This window comes from Dromaius novaehollandiae, chromosome 2 (assembly GCF_036370855.1).
Source record: "Dromaius novaehollandiae isolate bDroNov1 chromosome 2, bDroNov1.hap1, whole genome shotgun sequence".
Classification (NCBI taxonomy): domain Eukaryota; kingdom Metazoa; phylum Chordata; class Aves; order Casuariiformes; family Dromaiidae; genus Dromaius; species Dromaius novaehollandiae.
Window position 1 is genome coordinate 123283558 of NC_088099.1, and position 19337 is coordinate 123302894.

Here is a 19337-nt window from a genome sequence, read left to right on the forward strand (position 1 = left end):
AGTGGAGAATGAAATCTCAAGGTTATTAATTTTTAAAGGTCTTTCCTCTTGCCTACATCAACCTTCTCTTCACTGTTAAAAAGTTAATCTTCAGCCATTTGCTGATCTTTCATAAGACCTTGAACTGAGCAGAATGATTATTTAATGCAATTTGAGAGTGCAGTAGCACTAGACTTTGGTCACATATTGTTGGCAGTACTCTCTCACAATCTCCTTTCAGCAACATCACTGGATTTTAAATGAGTAGGGAAGGTGGCAGTTCCAGATGTGAAAGCAAAGGGTTTTTGCTAGATAGTCATTATATTTTGATATGACAGGAAGTGTTTCAAGGGCTCTTGGCAATCTGTGAATCCTTAACATCTCTCTGAGAGATAAGTATTCCTAAATCAAAAGTGTTAAGTGTTGCCTATCAGTGTTCAGGGTTCTCTCTGCTGTCTTGGATCCACAAATTGTCTGGGACTCATCAAGGAAGGGAGGATAACACCACTACTGAGGTGCAGTTAGTGCCTGCCAGCTGTTCAATTAGCTCTTCTAAAACACACCATTTCCAAATTATTTTCTCCTCATTTTCATCATTTGCTATTTTATCCCCTTCATTCAAGTCTCCCTTGTTTTCAATGATATATTCTAGTCCCCCTTGCAACTGCCTCCCAATATTTCATGTAATCCCCCAGCTTCCTTAGGGAGAGGCTTGCTTTTACATCACTTCCCATTTCAGAAAACAACCAAGATATATGATCCTGGTGCTTTTGCCACTGGTCCCTCAGCTATATTTGCATCTCTGGTGCCCCAGGCTCCCAACTTGCTCACTTTCTCTTTGCTCCACTTTTCTCCCAGCACAGCTCCCCCTCCTCCCTGGCCCACACACACACCCTCCCCATTAGCCCTCCAGCCGCACACCTCTCACCTCTTGCTCACCTCCCAGGCTGTCTGAGGCTCTCTTTCCTTCTCTTGCTTTCCTCTTCCTGAAGAAATCATCACAGGGGGAATGGAGGGATCAGTTTCCAAGCATGATCTGCCTCCAACTCCGCACGTTGTGACTGGCCTCATCACTTGTTTCCTTGAAAGCCATGCCTTCTTTACCACAAAAAGCACTATCCTCGCAGCAGCCTCTAGCAGTCAGCAAAGCTTTCTGTACTTCTAGTTTACAACACAAATGGTGGGCAGGCCTCTTCAGCTAGATTTTTTTTCTTTTTTTTTTCTTTTTTTCTTTTGGTGAGGAGGGAGGAAGAGAGGAGAAAGCAGTTCCTGCTGTGGCGCAGTAAGTAGATCAGATCACCTAATTCAGCCTCATGTATTGGGTGTGATCCAGAAGGCACATACTGAATAAGCCAGATTTTAGATGTTGCTGACAGAGAAAGAAGCACTCTACAGAAAAAAACTACACTTAAGTGAAAGAAGTTTCTTGGAGGTGAATTTAGGGGAAAGAAAAGAACAGCTTATATTGTTGAAACTTAACTTACTTTTGCCTCTTAAAATAGAAGAACCATCACCATTATTGGAGTAGTTCACAAGAAGAAGAAAATGGGAAGCGGATTCTTACAACAGATCCTAATGAACGCTATCTAGTAGCAAAACCATAGAACAGGGCTGTTTGAATTAGAAAAAAAATATTACTTTTTCATTAAAATTAAAATAATGCAATCACTTTCTGGGAAAGGTGCAGCCTTTGCAGCCTTTGCAAACTCAGTTACTCAGCTGAGCAATGTTAACAGAGCTGAGCAATGTTAACAGAGCTGAACATTGGATATTCATATATACATTTTAGATGTCTGTTTTCATGACATTGTATAAAGAATAAAGAGAGATGAAGAGGGAGAGTTTCAGGCTGAGGCAGAACACTCTCTTTTCTCCCCCATGTCCCCTGAATTGTCTTGCCTATAGTTTTTAATACGTATTTTTACTGCTTTTTAAAAACAATTCCTTCTGTCATCTGCCCTGGCTGTGCAAGCCACAGTCAAACACTGCCTTGTTCCTGCTGTGCTGCATCAGTACCCATGAAAGAAATATGCCTTTCTCAGTGACTGATAGAGGAATGCTTTGCAGGTGCTGATTCAGCCCTACAGGCATAAGGACAACATAACAGTGATAGGTAGCAGTTAATAAAAAACTTAGCTAAGCTGCTTTTTTTAAAGTCTGAGTTTATAGTCACAAGGGGACCCTTGACAGACCTACCTTTCTTCTGTCAGAGCAAACACAAATGAATACAAATATTCAAAATTTAAAAGGTGTTGTAAAGAAGATGAAAGGAAAAATTAAGTATAGACTGGCTACAAAACTTAAAATCCATAACTACTTTATGACAAGCACATTTTAAATACAATAAACAGAACTGAAGAATGATGTACTGTACACCTAAAGGAGCCTAGAAATGCCATATGAGTAACAGATGCCACTCAGATGGATTTAAAGTTGTTCTAGAAGATGAGTAAAAAGAAAGGACAGAAGAAAAGAGTTAAATATTTCAGTCAGGTCAGCTTGCTGATCCGTAGTATATTGACCTTGCACAGCCAAGCACTAGGAAAGAAGCCATAGTTTCAGCTCCTTCTGTCTCCTTTCCTGCAATTGTGAGCCTGACCTTTGTACTGACAGTACAGGAAAGTGGAAAATCTTTGGAAAAGCTCACCTTTCCTGCAGTCCTCATTGACTGAGATTGATTGCCAGCTGAAATTTGTAATCTAGCCAGCTAATTCTCTGATGAACATCTGACATCAACTTATGTTTTCCCCTAATTGCAACAAAGGGTATAGTTTCACTTAAACTGAAAAAACAAACAAACAAAAAAAAATCCCACCTATCCTAATTTACTTAAATAAGGCAAATCTATGAAGAAGTTGACATGAAGCAGTCAGGAATAACTCATTCACTCTTTTTGCCTTCCTTTGCTTATACTCTGCTTGTTCTGTATGTCCTATCCACTCCTTGTGGCCTCTTGGCCCTATGCTTAAGCAAGTGCCCCTGAGCCACAACCAATGTCTGGATGGTGGTTGGAATGTCTGAATCATTTGAGGTTGACTGGAGCTCTTGCTCCTGCATGTGCCTGCAAATGAACCTATCTGTTCCAGGGAAGGACAAGGCACAGCTCCTCTCAAATTTAAGAAGTAAGATTCTCCCATCTTTTTTGAGTATGAAGTCAATGGGTCTACTTTCATATACTCCTCATGGTCAGATCTAAAACTTTTGAACCAAGTGTTTCTGGGAACACGAGCAAGATAACACCAAAAACCAGTCAATGCCTGTCAATACCAGCAACCAAGGGTGTGCAAGCATTTCTATTAAGTTCACAAAAAGAGGTGCAAGAAGAGGGAAGGGAACAAAAAGAGTCGTACTACTTTTCTTCCAGTCTTCCAGCAGGCAGCAATTTGGCTACTAAGGTTTTACCCTATCTGCCTAGCAAATTCAGGCCTTGAAGGGAGAACAGCAGGAAGAGCGAGGGGCTCCTAGAGCTGTCCGCTGGCCGACAAAATCACAGAAAAGTCGCCACAGCTATGAGAGAAGCACAGGGTTTGCTGTCAGCCAGATGTGGGACTGGAAGAGGTGCAAAGCTGGCTGGAGGGCACAGAATGATGGATGTGGGTCTGGGAAACACGTAATTAATTGGCATACTAAAAATGCATAATAAATTGATGTAGGTCTGGAGGGACACAGATTAATTAATTGGGGCCTAGGGAGAAACTGGTGCTCTTACTACCATTGGGCAATACTTTATGCAAATATGTGTAATGTTATGCAAATTAAAAATCTACTGGGGTTTTTGTGCCATAAGATGTTGGCAGAGATGTGCCTGCATTGTAAAACAAATTCCCTTAGTAGCTACAGCCTCAGCAGAAGTGAATGGAGGGGAAAAATATATATAAATATATATTCAAGTATTATATTGTTTGCAAAATTCCATATTAAAAATACTTTTTACCAAGATCCGTAAAGAAGCATATCATTTTCCAAATATGCTTTTACAAATGTACAATACACTAACAACTAATTGAAAAAAATACAGTAATGAAACATTTCAAATCATTCAATGAAAGAAGCATATCATTTTCCAAATATGCTTTTACAATGTACAATACACTAACAACTAATTGAAAAAAATACAGTAATGAAACATTTCAAATCATTCAATGACTACTGAGTGGCTGAGATCTCATCCTGCAATATCTGCTGTTTGGGAAGAGAAATTACAGGATGCCCATGAGGGGAACAGTATTTCAATGTAATGTGAGAGGAACGTAGTTGCTACACTCTGATATAAGAGAAAGAGAAAGAATCCTGGCTGCAGCTACTAAAATAAGGATCTGAAATATGAGGGCAGTAAAATCCTAATCTTTTCTGACCTGATGTCAGCCCAGACGCACAATAAAGAACCATCAGGGATTAATCATTTGAGGAAGGAATTCTAGAAGAGCTATTGTATTCTCTGCTAAATTTTGCAAGATTTCTGTAACAAGAAAACATTCAGGGATGTGGTGGATGCGTGATCATTATCTGATGTACTGCAGTAATTTAGAATAGAACATAGCTACAGAAGAAGAATGAGATCACTAATGGAAGTTTCAATAAGCAGTGATCCTAGCAAGAACAGTGCACTTTCTCCAAACAAATTCAATTCTAGCCCTTTGCACCAGGGTTAATTTCATCCTAAGTAAAAACATTTAAAGCATTAAGATGGTATTAAGCTAACGGCATTATTATGTTGTTTGTCTTTTTTCTTTCTTAAGAACAAATAATTTTATGGTGACAATGGTCAAAATGCTGGATGTAAATGTTTTTCTGCCTGTCTGGAATAAAATAAATAGGTTGCAATAAAACAGAAGTTATGAGCTTGATGGAGGAATGCTTTGCTTCTATAGTGCAGGAAGCTAAAACAAGACTGATCTTATTCACAGATTTTCCTTTTCTTTACAGTTTGTTAGCAATCTTGTTAATATCTACACAAACATAAATCAGAGTTGGAAACAAATAGAAAAAATATTGGTCTGGAAACAAATAGAAAAAATATTGGTCTTCTGTGATGTAGAAAGCTCAGTATTCTAAATCCCATCCACCCCTTCATTTATTTCATTGTAAATGACATTAGGAAAAGCTGTATATTTCTGTTGGCTAAATTAAGCCGAGCTTGTTGTTAGGTGGATATCGTTAATCTAATTTTCAAAGCTGCTGACATAAGAAGACCATTTGTGTAATATTTATAGATTTGTTAATGCTGCATAAATCACTAGAGGCCTTAATAGAATTAAAAGCCTTTCTTTCTTTCTTTCTTTCTTTCTTTCTTTCTTTCTTTCTTTCTTTCTTTCTTTCTTTCTTTCTTTTTCTTTCTTTCTTTTTCTTTCTTTTTCTTTCTTTTTCTTTCTTTCTTTTTCTTTCTTTCTTTTTCTTTCTTTTTCTTTCTTTTTCTTTCTTTTTCTTTCTTTTTCTTTCTTTCTTTTTCTTTCTTTCTTTCTTTTTCTTTCTTTTTCTTTCTTTCTTTCTTTTTCCTTGACGTACTCTATTTGCCCAAAGAGACTGTGGAACCTCTGTCTTTGGGAGTTCCAAGACTGGAATAGACAAAGCTCTAAGCAACCTGCTCTGACTTCAGTGTTGGCCCTGCTTTGGGCAGCAGGTAGTACTAGGTGACCCCTCGAGGTCTTTCTCAACCTGAATAATTCTGTAATTCCATACATTACTTCTATATCATTTTAATGATAAAAGAGTAAACTGTATTTAATGAAAAGGAAAGTGTTCTATAGCTTCATTAATATATCATATTGTGCTTTGCTATATCGTGTTCATTTTGTTCATCTTTTTATGAAAAGAAGTTATTAAACACTTTTCATAAAACTGGAACTCATTTTATTGCTTATATATTTTAATGTACCAAAGTTAGCCATAGAGCAATCTCAGTCTTTTCAGATAAAAGTCTGCAGTGAGTCCACATGTAACAATTTACCTGCCAGTTGTCCAGGCATCACTAATTATCCACAGAGAGAAGGGACTTGAACAAACTAATGCAAAATCAAAATGTCTGTTTGACTGGAATACAAAATTGTCAGAAATAAAAGCATATGTATTACTCAGCAGCTTCCATGAAAATATTAAAAGACTGATATTCTTCAATTGCCCAGTCTCTGTGTAGAGCTCAACCCATGTTAAGGTTCTCCAACCCAGGTATAGATTATCTACATGTAAATGCCTCAAGTAATTACCCTAAAATTACACTTGGACCTGGTAAATTCCAATTACAACATCACCGTATACTATTATGACTGCAATTTAAACCTGGCTACCCGAGTAATACTGGATTATTCCCTCATATTCCTGATTGCCTTTACTCTTCCAGATTGCTTGTATGACCTATTAATAATGACCCTAAAAAACTTGGACATGTCAGAAGAATACATTGTTAGCATCTAATCAGATTTGCATAACAGATGACAGAACTTCTTGAATTAATTCTGGTCTGAACTAGAAAGTATCCTTTATAACATCCAATGCTTATTTTAAAAATTTTGACTGCGACTTTTGGTAAACTGTTCCTAGTGCCCTCAGTGTTAAAATTATGCTCTATTTTGAGGTTTGCTTTTTCTCACTTCAACTTTCAGCCTCCAGATTTTGTTATGCCTTTCTCTCCCATGCTGAAGATCTCATTATCAAAGCAATAAACATTATACTTACACAGCAGTTACACTTTTACTCCAGATTTTGCTATTTATTACCTATTTTGATAAAAATGTCCTGTTTTATTCATTATTCATGAGCCCCAGCATCTTTGTGCCACCTACAGAATTTGTCAGTGATTTTTGTTTTCTTCCAGATTGTGAGAAAAAACAATTTAAAAAAATGATACTACTGCGAACTGCTCATCTTCCCACAGGAGTGATGTGCATTGTTGGGATTAGTTATAAAGGGGTATTTATAAATTTGTAGGCACTTACTAACATTTTGCAAGAATCTAGTATTATGTTTTATCTGCAGTGTAACTGATATTGATCCTGAATGTTTAACTTCACTGAGTTCCAACTAATTACATGTTGTTAATATAGTAATAAACCGTTTCAATTCCAATTTGGTCAAAACTATGTGAACTGAGAAGTTTTCCTCTGTGACACTACTAACCTTCTTAGACTTCTATTCTATTTCAAGGCTTATTGAAGATAATCCTCCACACATTAGCAACTGAGAACCTTCCTCTTAATTCTTTAGAAATTTCTGGAAGAAAATTAATTTGACCTCATGATTTAAAGATGATCTATTTTAGAGCTATGTAATGAATTCTGAATGGAAACCATGTCATCATTATTTTGTGGTCTGAATGTATCTGGTAATTTCTAAACATAGGAGAAAAAAAAAGAAAAACAAACAAACAAAACCTTTCTGCTGCTATTTAAACTAACCAAAAATTTCTTCCTAGCAAGAGATTGGTACCCTTCTCCAAATTCTCTTTATTCTTTATACTTAAAATACTCATAAATCTAATCTAATCTAATCTTTTTCTTCATTTTCAATCATTTCAATTACTTACAGCTTTCTCAGATTGTGAGGTTTTTATGGTGTGTTTTAAAGCAGAGCAGCTTACTTTTAAGGTTTTCTTTTATTTCAGAAACAATTAAATATTTTATTAATTCCTGATCATATTTTTCTTTTTCAATTCTTTCTCCAAATTGAGCTGGGTTATAACTACTTTCAAGTTTTCTAATATTGGCCTTTACGAGCAGCAAGTATAGCAAATATGACCAGCTTGTGACCGTCTGTACCTAAGCAACCACTGCATTTTTGCTCCATAATTGTTTCTTTTCTGTCTTTCAATGGTGATTCTTCTGCAACAGGTTCTGGGATTAAGACATTGCCTTTTGTAATAGATAGAAATCTGGCTAGAGTTCAAATGAAGTACAAGAAGGGTTATGAAGTATGTTTCCTGAATTTTATGCTGATTAGTTACTCTTCCCTCTTCCTCATAACTTTATCTATTTATTAGAAAATAAGCTAACTCTCCTGACTGTTGAAACACACTAAGACATTTTCTCACCAAAACATCAAGAGCATAATGGCATGCATTCTGAAGGAGGCTATATTGAAGTGACTATATTGGGATCTGAATGCCATACTATGGAACTGCTACTCTCATTTTGGTTATATTAGGATGGGTGCCAAGTAATCATCAGTAAGCACTTTTCATGTCTTTGTATTTCGGGAAATGCTGACTCAATGAAAGGTTAGGTGACTAGCTTTCACTTCTGTAGGCATAAAGAAATCAGATGCCAAAATGAGTACAATATATGGAGGCCATCATTTCATTTTCTCTGGGATTTTCACTGTCTCAGATCATGAATTTTATACCTTCTTATAAATTCTAAGAACAATTTGACATTTTTTGCTAGTATCACACAGTCAGAGGTTTTCAGTGAATACTAATGAACTTTTACCAGAATAAATGTATTATATATAGTGGTGATGCAGTTCACTCTTCAAGTATTTCACTATAGATATACTGTATGCCATCAAAATTTACAATAGATGCCTTGGAGTACTATCAGTAATTTTATATAGCCATTAAATAAATGATGACACTGTCTATGAATTAAATCCCTGGACTGTCCTATCACAGAATTCATGGACAACGTGGATCTGGAGAATGCTTAACCCTTGTCACAGCTAATGCTGTTGCCTGGTTCCCAAAACTCTGGGCAAATTTTATCAGCACCTGTGACTCCAGACAAGGCCTGGAACTCATCTCTCTTTTCTGTACTCCTTCCAGTACAATTTCTCCCTCCAATACAATTTCAGAAAGAAAAGACATGAAGTTAAATAAATTATGCTGTTTCCTACTGTGCACTATTCTAATTAAATGAATATGAATCATGGTGGGATGAACTCTTCATTTGGGGGCTTTTTACAAAGCATTCCAATCTAGAAGCTTATGTGCTTTAGTCTACTACTCATACTGTCCCCCCAAAATTAAATGATTCAAGTTTTAACTTTTATAGAGTGATAGCACTCATGTCACTGTTACTACAAGAACATTGAATTTAATGTCTCTTTTGCCAAGTTTTGGGTAAGCAACTTGTGTTAGTAAGGGACTGCAAATCCTTCTTCTGTTTCTCAGCAGAAAGTGCCTTGGGGACCTGGATCAGAGCTGCTCTAGAAACAGGTCACACCTAGAATGACCAGGCAGTCCTTTACCTCTGTCCTTAGGGGAGTGCTGCTCCCTGAGCAGTGATTGAAAGTGCCAAAACTCAGGACAAAAGCTGAACAGAATAACTCTGAGGAAGAAGTTGGACAGCGAGGAAAGAAAAGCTGGTGATTAAACAGAGATCAATAGGGTAAGAAAAGGAGAAAGTAGTTTTGCTGGGTAAAGTGAATGAAAACTGGAAGTGAAGGAGATTTATTGAAAGGGTCAAAAAATATCTTGGACAGAAGGAGTGTTTGAGGATGGGAAAAGTGACAATATCAGTGTAAGGAACAGTGAAGGTATTCTTAAAAAGTATGGCTACTGTTAGTAAAAATGAAGGGTGGCAAGACGAAAGGCAGAGAAAAAATGAGAAAAAAATTATATAATGGGAATATTCTCCACAGAAATCAACTTTGTCTCTATTACTGTTTTTTTTTTCTTGTTGGTAGGAAAAGACAGCAGGATTTCATGGTAGAGGTGGTATTATTATTGTCTGTTATGGAACTGTCAACATGTTCCTTGCAGATTTTTTTTGTGCTATTTGTAAGCAATTGCAGAAATAATATCTTTTTTTTAGTAGATATCCTTACACACAAGAACTTTACCTTGGATCAAAATAGTTTTAAAATTCCAGCAGACTAGATTGAAATTGCTACTTTATCTTGCATAGCACAAAAGCAAACACTTTCCCTCAATTATTTACATTTAAAAAATTCATTTTTTCCTGCCTTGCTGTAGATTTGAATGCATCAAAACCAAAATGTAAGAGCAGGAAACAAATAAAAAAGCAGTAAGTGCCAATCAACAGAAAATAAAGACCTCTAAAGTCAGGCTGTAAAAATTCATGACTGCCTTTCCAGTTGCTGCAATGCTGGTATAAATATTAATTTTATTTTGTTGCAATTTGATTGTTTGTATTTAATGTTTCCTCTAATACATTTGACCAAAACCTGGCCAATAAACAAACAAACCCGCAAAAAGCAAAAACTGCAATAGTGCCTATCCCCAACAGCTAGCCTTTCTTCCATGAAAGCTACTATTTCCATAAACCCAATTCTTGTTCTCTTTTCAAAATATTATTAGAATCTGATTTTAACCGATGTCAGAATGGCTTAAGTTTCACCTCAATTCACTTTGGGGAATTCATACACAGTGCCTTGAAATGTAAAGGTTGAGGTATTATTATACAGATATTTCAGATTTGAACACCACATTCATTTGCACAGTTAAGGCTTTGTTAATACATTTTTTAAATAATCATATTCAGAATAGTTCCCACTTAAACTTTAAAGAAACTAAAACCAACTGCTTACAATTAGAAACATCTGAACAGATCCAAAATAACCTGGCACAGCCCATAACTTCAGTAATTTGCCAAAGACAAACACCTAGATCTGGTTTTATTTATACAGAAGAAAATAAACTGAAGTTGTTGAGTTTCATTGTTATAAATCAAGATAGAACCAGGTTCTTCAAAAATTCAAAAATTTGGCTGTTGGAACTTAGGTGAAGGTAAAGACAAGCAAAATAAAGAAAACCACAAATGTTATTTTTTAATTCTTTTCTTAATGGAGTTGTGTGGGGAGCAGAATTTTCAATCTTGTTGGCTGATAAACTGAGGAATGAAATAAAACGGTTATCTGTCATTAAATAATCATGTAGCAACACAGTATATAAAATGTGACATTTATAGAATGGCCTAGAACAGAAATCAAGGCAAAATTAAGCACTTGATATTTCAGGGTTTTGTCTTGAGAGGACATATTCTCTAATGCTATCTAAAGTAGCAAACTGAACATTGACTACTTGGAAGAGTGTCAAACAGAACTGGGGTTCAATGATTCAGAAGGTCCCTTTCAATTTTATGTCCTTTATTAAAAACGAGTTTCTGACAGACATGTGCCCATATTCATATTTAGGCATACAGAGATTCCACTGCTTCTTTTCTAAACTTTTCTTTCAGTCTTCTCAGTCATAACATATCCTTTATGTCAATAACTACGAAAACCTGACTGGCATTTCTGGCCAAGAGCACTAGATGATCACTCACTCTGCATCTTGACGTCAATCCTCTGGAGCCTAACTCTTTCTTTACAAGGTTTCGTTTCTATCTCCACACTCCTCCAGTATATTTATGGCATTACAGAGCACGCAATCCTGCCTTTAGCAGGATTTGGAAACATATACAAAACTATCTACTGAAGATCATACAAAACTATCTACTGAAGTATTTTTACATGCCTCTTTAATAAAGATGCTGAACCATCACACATTACATCATCCTGAAACTGCTTCAGATTTTGACAAGCAAGGGTTTTGCTGTCATTTAGTATCTGCTTAAAATTTGTTTGGTTCATTTTTGTTATTTTTGGTCAGATTCTGGATTCCTCATGTGGAAGACTAAACACAAAATGGTACCTAAGTGACTATAGCTTTCATGAATTAGGGAGTGACCCTGAGTTCAGAAACTGCAAACTGGTAGTAGAATTAGAAAACATTATGCATCTCCTGAATTGGAAGACCTGAAAATTACCATCACACTTCAAACTCATTAAGTTATGTTGCTCTCTCTTTCATATTTGTATGAAGCATCAAGAGCAGACTGAAAGAAAACACGAGTCTGAAAATTCTCCATTTAACTGCAAGCAGTAGGAGAGGTGGCACAGATGTCTACAGTACATTACCACAGCAGTCAGTTGGAAATGTTCTAATTTGAATGAGATTTTAACAATGCTTATGAACTACTGTGATTATAGCAGAAGTGTTTGGATAACATCAAATCAAGGAACACTCACACTGGGGAGAAGAATAGATAAACAAGTAAAAACTAGAGTAAAAAAAAAAAGTCTGAAAAGACTGGGTTCATCATCCATAAAAAAGTAGCTTAAGTGTTTAAGCAGAGCAGCTCACACGCCCCAAAAAGATTGTTGTCCCTTCTTTTTTTATGTAATAAAAGATATATCTGTGCTGTGCAATAAAGTGGTGCATAAAGATAGCTAAGTTTACTGTGACCAAGCTTGTTAAGGAATATGAAGCAGGCTGATTTCATTGGAAGCTGGGCGACAAGGCTTAAATAGCTACAGTGAGGAGCAGCTGTAAAAACAGTTGTTCTTCTTTCAGAAACAAGCTAGCATGTGCGTTCAGCTTTAAGCTAACTGGCTGTTATCATTTGCTGGAAGATCATTCAAGGCTCATTATTTATCTAAACTTACATATATGTCAAATTACAAATTCCAGGCTAGGTTTGAACATAAGCAATGCCTTCTTATAGATATATTATCATTTTGTATGTAATGCAGGATATTCTGCAAGGTATAGAGAGACTTCATACAACTTAAAGTAGACCTGAGGATATCAAGCATTATATTCAAAATTAAACTAATTGTTTTCTGTTAGCCTTCTGAAAATGACTAGTCTTTTAATGAAAAAAAAAGTCTGATTTGACTCTCATGAATTTTCTAGAAGATACTCAAGTTAGTTCCTTAAATAGTTGTAATGATCAAGAATATGAACAGTATTCAGTTCTGTTTCATTAAAATACACAGGAAATGTTTTACTCAAAACTTTGTTAGCCTATGGCAGAGATCCCTAATACTAAAATTATTTTCAGAGGAGGGAGGAGCAGTAGTATAGAATTTAAGCACTTGATTCGTCAACCCCCATTTTTTGCCTGCAAATTTCATTTAGTCTCTATGAACTGCTGAAAATAAGCTGATAATTGGGTTATTTATAAAGTGTTATTAATTAACTTTTCCCCCCATGCACATGATTCACAGAGTTTTGATGAAGAAGTTGTCTGTTCTTGAAAGAATTGTAGTATTAACTGCCAAACCTGAGACAGGCCCTTGGTGAGAAACAAACAGAATCCCCCTGTGCAGTATTTGCCTTAGGCGTGAAATTAAAGTAGGTTTAAGATACGGAAGACATCAAATATGAGATAGTGAATATGCATTCAGAAGTATTTCTTGTCTCAGCTTAGCTAAAGACAAAAAAAGAACATTAGCATTTTAACTGATCATGTTGTAAAGAATGGAAAGAAAGGGAGGAAAAGTGAGCCTAAAAGTTCATCACACTAAAGAGCCACCTCTATGAACTGAGGCCAAAACAAAGATCTATGAACAAGTAAAACATTTAGCCCACCGCACCCATATTCAGGTAGGAAGAATATTTGTTCTACCTTCTCCTCCAAACAGCTGAGTGATGCTTTGCAAGGGAAGGCTATTTCATGGGTTTGTTAACAGTCATAGTTCAAAAGACAAATAGCAGGGCTAGGGTTTGCCTGGATTCCACAATACACTAAAGTAGCATTACTCTGTCCTGTCATCCATTCAGTGCTGAATAGCTGGTAAAAAACGGGCTTCCAATTGCAGATTAGAAAGATAAATATTGGCGAGTCAGATTTAGTCGAGAAATCATTTGAACTGTGCATTTCCCATACGCCCTTTAGCATATACAAGTTTCTCCATGTGCCTCTTGGAATAAGGTCAGCAAGTGAATTGGTTTAAAACAATGAAATATGTGGAGATATGGCAGGCATCCATATAATACCAGATGACACGATAATAACAACACTAACTCAGGCAGCACATGATCAGATACTGAAGATAGCATTGTCAGATGCTCGAGCAGAAAATATCAACCTTAATCCAGATAAAACTGCTCAAAGTGAAAGAGGCCAAATATGTGGAAGACAGTCTTATCAAAATGAATCAAGCTAGACTAAGCAAAGAGGTGAAGTTGTGGACAACATGAGACCTCCTAGGACAACAAAAACAAAAAATTGAAAAGAATCCTAGGGAATCCTAGAAAAGAATCCTAATTTTTACTTTTTATACAATCCCCATATGAGACACTGAGATAAATGTTATGAGACAATCCATCAGGACACTGGTTTTAGGACTGCATAATATTATGATAGTTCAGAATGAAACATACAAATTTTAATTATCCTAGTAGTCACTGTTCAAAGCAAATACATTTAAGAAATGGTACAGGATTTTGTCTGCCACAAAGCTAAAAGATTCTTATAACTTCTCATAGAATTGCAACAGAGGCAAAACAGAGCCATATTCAAATCAAGAGGGAAATAATGGATATTCAGTTTGCTAAAAAAAAAAAACCTCATCAGCTTATATAGCGAGTAAAAGCTGAAGTACTGGAAACTTCAATGTAACATTGTCTGACGATTTTGGAAGAGCACCTATGAAGTTACTATGGATATATCAGATAGACCTATGAAAATGCAAGTATTTGTTGCAGGCACATTTGAGGGATTCAAAGTGTAGCAAGTTACAAAACCCAATGATGGCATGACTGATGAAATAACACTTCATGGAGATGAGACTCTGTGCTACATACAGACATGTCAAGCAGCAGAGAAGGACACAGGACACATCCCATAACAACACCTTCTCCATGTTTTTGAGAATGAGCTGGCCATGCAGAAGACTAAGTGAATCCTGATATGCATCCATATTCAGTCTTGAAAGAAAGGTTTTCTTTACAAGAATGTTAGCTGATGAGAGGTAATCAGATCATTATCCTTGGCAGGAAAGGAAGGATGGAGGAAATACTTAACATTTGCATAACCTGACACTGGGCTGTTCAGAGCATAAAATCTTGTGCCAGGCACAACTTTGTGTATACTAATTTAGCAATAGATGAAGGATTTCACAGGAGCAGATCCCAAGCAATAAAAAGGGAAAGTTAAAAGTCCTTTTGATAGCTACAGGTATTTTCTTAACATGTATTTGGTACTTTTCTGAGTATGCAGACATTTTAGGTCTGCCATAAAGTCAGATCTAAACTGGAATTTCAGTTTTCATAAAATGTTAGAGTGACCATGTTACACTAAGAGAGAAATAGGATGTTTTGTAAGATATAGGGAACAAAACTCACTCGTTCTATATAATGACTCATTCCAGTAAAATATGGATTTTTATTACAAGATGAAACATTCAGTTTGCTCTTCTGACATGCATCAATTGCACAATGGAGTCCTGCCCTGAACAATTGTTAGAGTGATGATTGTTAAAAATTACCCTTCCTTCTTTTTATGAATTGCTTTATGTACATGGATAGTACCTGAAATGGTTAACATCAGAGTTACTAGGGGAGAGATGAAAAAATACTGATGAAAAGCAAAACAATACTGTGAAACAGCAACCAGGGTGAATCATCTTTCATCCTTGGGTTCAAGTACATAAGGAAAGACCGCTGGGTTACACCACTGGTTATGGCAGTGGCTATAGCCACAACAAACACTTTACTGACGCAGTGATAAAAGAAAGGTATAAAGTATTGAGAGATACCAAAGTGTGCTATGAGAACAGACATGTGGAAAACATCTATTATCAGAAGACTCCCATGAGCAATGGTAGTAGTAGTATCCGAGATCTCCCACAGTGAGAACTGACACTAATGTACTCCCAGTTTTTCATTGTACAGTGCAATATCCAGAGGTTCTCTAAGACAGTCTTTTTCATGGGCTGGCTTGTTTTGACCCACAATAATATCCAAGTCCTCAGAGACTTGCCAGAAGCTAAGGGAGAAACCTTCCAGTTCTTCATGATCTATATACTTTACAACAAGACAGCATTGCTTTCCTATATCCTCTACATCCTGCTATTATGGTAGCTGATGATAGACGAGTAAGAGTAACAGGACTGTTTCCTCAAGTCATCATTTAAGGTCACATAAATGAATGTCTTATAGGATTGTTGTACTTGCGTGCTACTGATCGAAGGTTGGTGGCAAAGCTAAAATTGAACAACCACTAATTCAGATTTGAATTTCCTTTCTCAGTGTACCATTTTCTTTCTCACTAATAAAATTTGTAATTTTTCATATCAAAGTGTATTTTTCACAAATAATCTCACTAAAGCAATGTTTTTTCTTTTTAAATACAAATATTCATGACTATTAAAGTTGCCTCGAATTTCAGACTGAGGTGAAGAATGGAAAGTACTGGTTCTGCAAACATATAGTTAAGTCTGTCTGTGTTGCAAGACATTAAAATATAAAATACAGACGATTTGTTTTGAGCAGGGGCAAGGGAAACAAAAGGAGAAACAGCCCTATTGTCACATCAATTCAATTTACAACAAAGGTATATGTCCAGTCTCTCTAAAGGTTCTCTTTATTACCTGCTCTTCTCCATGTCTGTTTTCTACTGGGTAGTCATCATTTAGAAAGCCCCTGCAGGGCTTCTGTGCTTCTCAAAAGGGTGTGCAATAGAGTATGTCACCCAAAATAATTATCTGTAACCACCATCTTACCTTAGGCTACATGTCAGTATGTGCTCACTTGGTACTAGGAGACTGCATCTAATTTAGACCTGAAGGCAGACATACGTGAATAATACTTACAGCAACAAAACAGGATTGAAGCTGCAGTGGAACTAATCTATAGTTAAAAAGGGCATCAACTGAAGAACTACACTGTCATTCATACTCTGGTACTGTAAGCTTTTTCTTGAAGAACCTATGAGGTGCTGTTATCTTTCCCTTGTGCAAATCAAACACGTATTCTGAGGTTAAAGGAACTATGCTGGTATAAAAATGTGTGTGAAAGAGGAAAAAATTAGGTCATATAATTGTAAAACTATAAGGCTATGAACTATACACCGGGCAAACTAAAAGAACACTGTGATATAGAGGTTGCTATGATAGCTATACTGGCATTTTAGGTGAAAACTATTTCCTAAATGCATAATGTAAATGGGAATATATAATATGAATATATGGAACATTAAAGGCCTTCTCCATGGTATTAGGCTTTACAGAATTCATATGCATTAGGACATTTTCAACAGTTAACTAGTGTTTCTGTGACCCTTGTGAAGGACTGCAAGGGCAGGAGAAAAAAATGGTTCACAAACTAATCATTGTGAAACATACTCCTACGCCCAGTTCTGACCTTTTCCTCCTTTGGCATCACTTCAAGAAACTGCACTGAACCTCATGATGATACCAATGAACCATAGTCTTCTGTAGTCCTTCAAGGTCTTTTCCCCAAAACTGTTTAGATCATGTTGCACTTTATGGAATGGAAAACTTGGAAAGAACAACACAGCACATGAAATCCACTTCCCTGAAGTTACAATGTTCATGGCATAGTCGACTAGTGCCATTAGACGTCACTGGCCACAAAACATTTTGTTAGGAGCTTAAGACAGGAGATCAACAGTCGTATCATAATGAACCACAGGACAGCTGCCAAGACTGAGTCCACTACCACTGCTTTAGATCTGTAAGGAATTTGTTAAACAAAACGCCTTGTTATGGACTGGTGGATCCTAACACTTTGGGACTCCATCTCAGAAGAAACATTTAGATGGCACCATAAAACACATCATTTATGCAACTCGGTAGCCTACAATTGGATGGGTATTGCAGCAGTATCATCAGTGCATTGTGTAATTCCACATATAGCTCTAGGAATTTAAAGATTTCATTTTTAATTTGTTACATACATACAAACAATTTCTGACTAATACTGTTTAAGCTGCTGTAAACAACATCATAATTTCATACAGCAGGACTCCATAGAAGACAAGAGCTAAGATAAACAGTCAATCTGCCAAAAACATGTAGATTAATAATGCAGTCTAAATGTTTCCTTCTTTTCTGAGGTACGGAGTACTAGAGTTTATCGTAGTATCATTCATATACTTGGGGATAATCTTTTTCAGACATCCTTTTGTGCAAACAGCTTTCTACCACTGACTGACATCCAGCCCTCATTACATTATAGATATATTTGAATTCCATGTAAAGGAAAATTCAGCTGTGCTAATCAGTTGCTAATCCTGTATATGTCAAAGTTTGTTTTTATCCCCTTTCCATGCCTTAACTGTTGATGCAAAATTATGTGTTCTGTTTATTTCAGAATGCAGGACTTTCAGAATCAAGAGCTTTTTCCATCTGTGAATTATCAAGTAGTTTCACAGTAATGTGTCTACCTGTTACTTTGTTCCCTTCAAATCCACAATTTGTATGTAAGTTATTTTTCTGGGTCATAACACCCAGCAAATTCTGCATATTGAGTTCTCTTTTCTGGCCATATATAGAGTTTTTCTCCACTATCACTTTCTATTCGTTTCCTCATTATTCTGAGACAACTCATAATGCCTGCTGCGAACAAAAAGAGTTCTTAGAAACAGTTTGTCTAATGAGAAGTACCACTCCTACAAAACTTTCTTCTATGTCAAACAATGCTGATGACAATAGTACTTCATGAAGAGGAAGAGTAAAGGAGGTTTTGAATACCTAAAGAAAATCTTATCTTGCATATTTCTTTATATTCTTTGATATATCAGGTATTGTTGCATGCAATATGCCATCACATGACATTGCAGAATAGTCAAAGTATTCAACATAATATAACTGAAATCTAGTTCTAAATAAAATTCCTATTATTAAAAGATTTGAATAATTCAAGTAATTTTTGGCCCTTTAATGTATTTGACACCAAATCTATATATCTTTTGTGTGACTGTTAGACTGAGTACAACAAGGACATACCGTTGTACAGTGTGCTTGGCATATTATGGATGCCACAAGGAAAACTAAAATAAAATAGCAACAGCAGTTCTAGTAATAAAAAAAAAAGATCTATCGCCTTAGGAAAGTATAGTTTAAAAAATCTGGTCAGACCAGTGTGCAAGGAGCTGTAAGTAATGTACTGATGGCATTACATGGCCTATTGCTCAGAGACCACAGCTCCAGGAAACATCTTCTAAAAATGCCATCCCACAGGCTGACTTTGCTGCCCTGCTTGTATCACTTGAGTTCTTTTATTTCATTTATATATAAGATTATATAAATTCATATATTCATTTCATTCATATAGAAAACATATATAAAATAATCTCCCGTATAATGCAATTGGATTTCTTTAGTCTGTTTTTCGTTTGAGCTCAAAGTACATGGGTTATAAAACTTAAAGTTACTGTTGAGCAACTATGACAGAACAGCAACGCATCTAACACAAATATCTCAGTTTCTACAAATATTCAGAAAAACAGATTTCCCAGCCTGAAAAATTGAAAGTGAATAAATCATGTCCATTCTTTATGATTTGTTACAATCAAAGCACTAGCCATACTTTACCTTTTCCTGATATAGCCATTACACATATGGGTTTGGGACTGAGCAATATAGGTCTAGTGAAAGATCTCTAGATCCTACCA

General features: G+C 36.1%; 1 protein-coding gene across 7 annotated transcripts in view; it reads right to left on the reverse strand.

The window, feature by feature from the left end:
* RALYL (RALY RNA binding protein like) overlaps positions 1–19337 on the reverse strand; it is a 386784-nt gene that overhangs the window by 178422 nt on the left and 189025 nt on the right. The gene's annotated exons all lie outside the window — the stretch shown is intronic.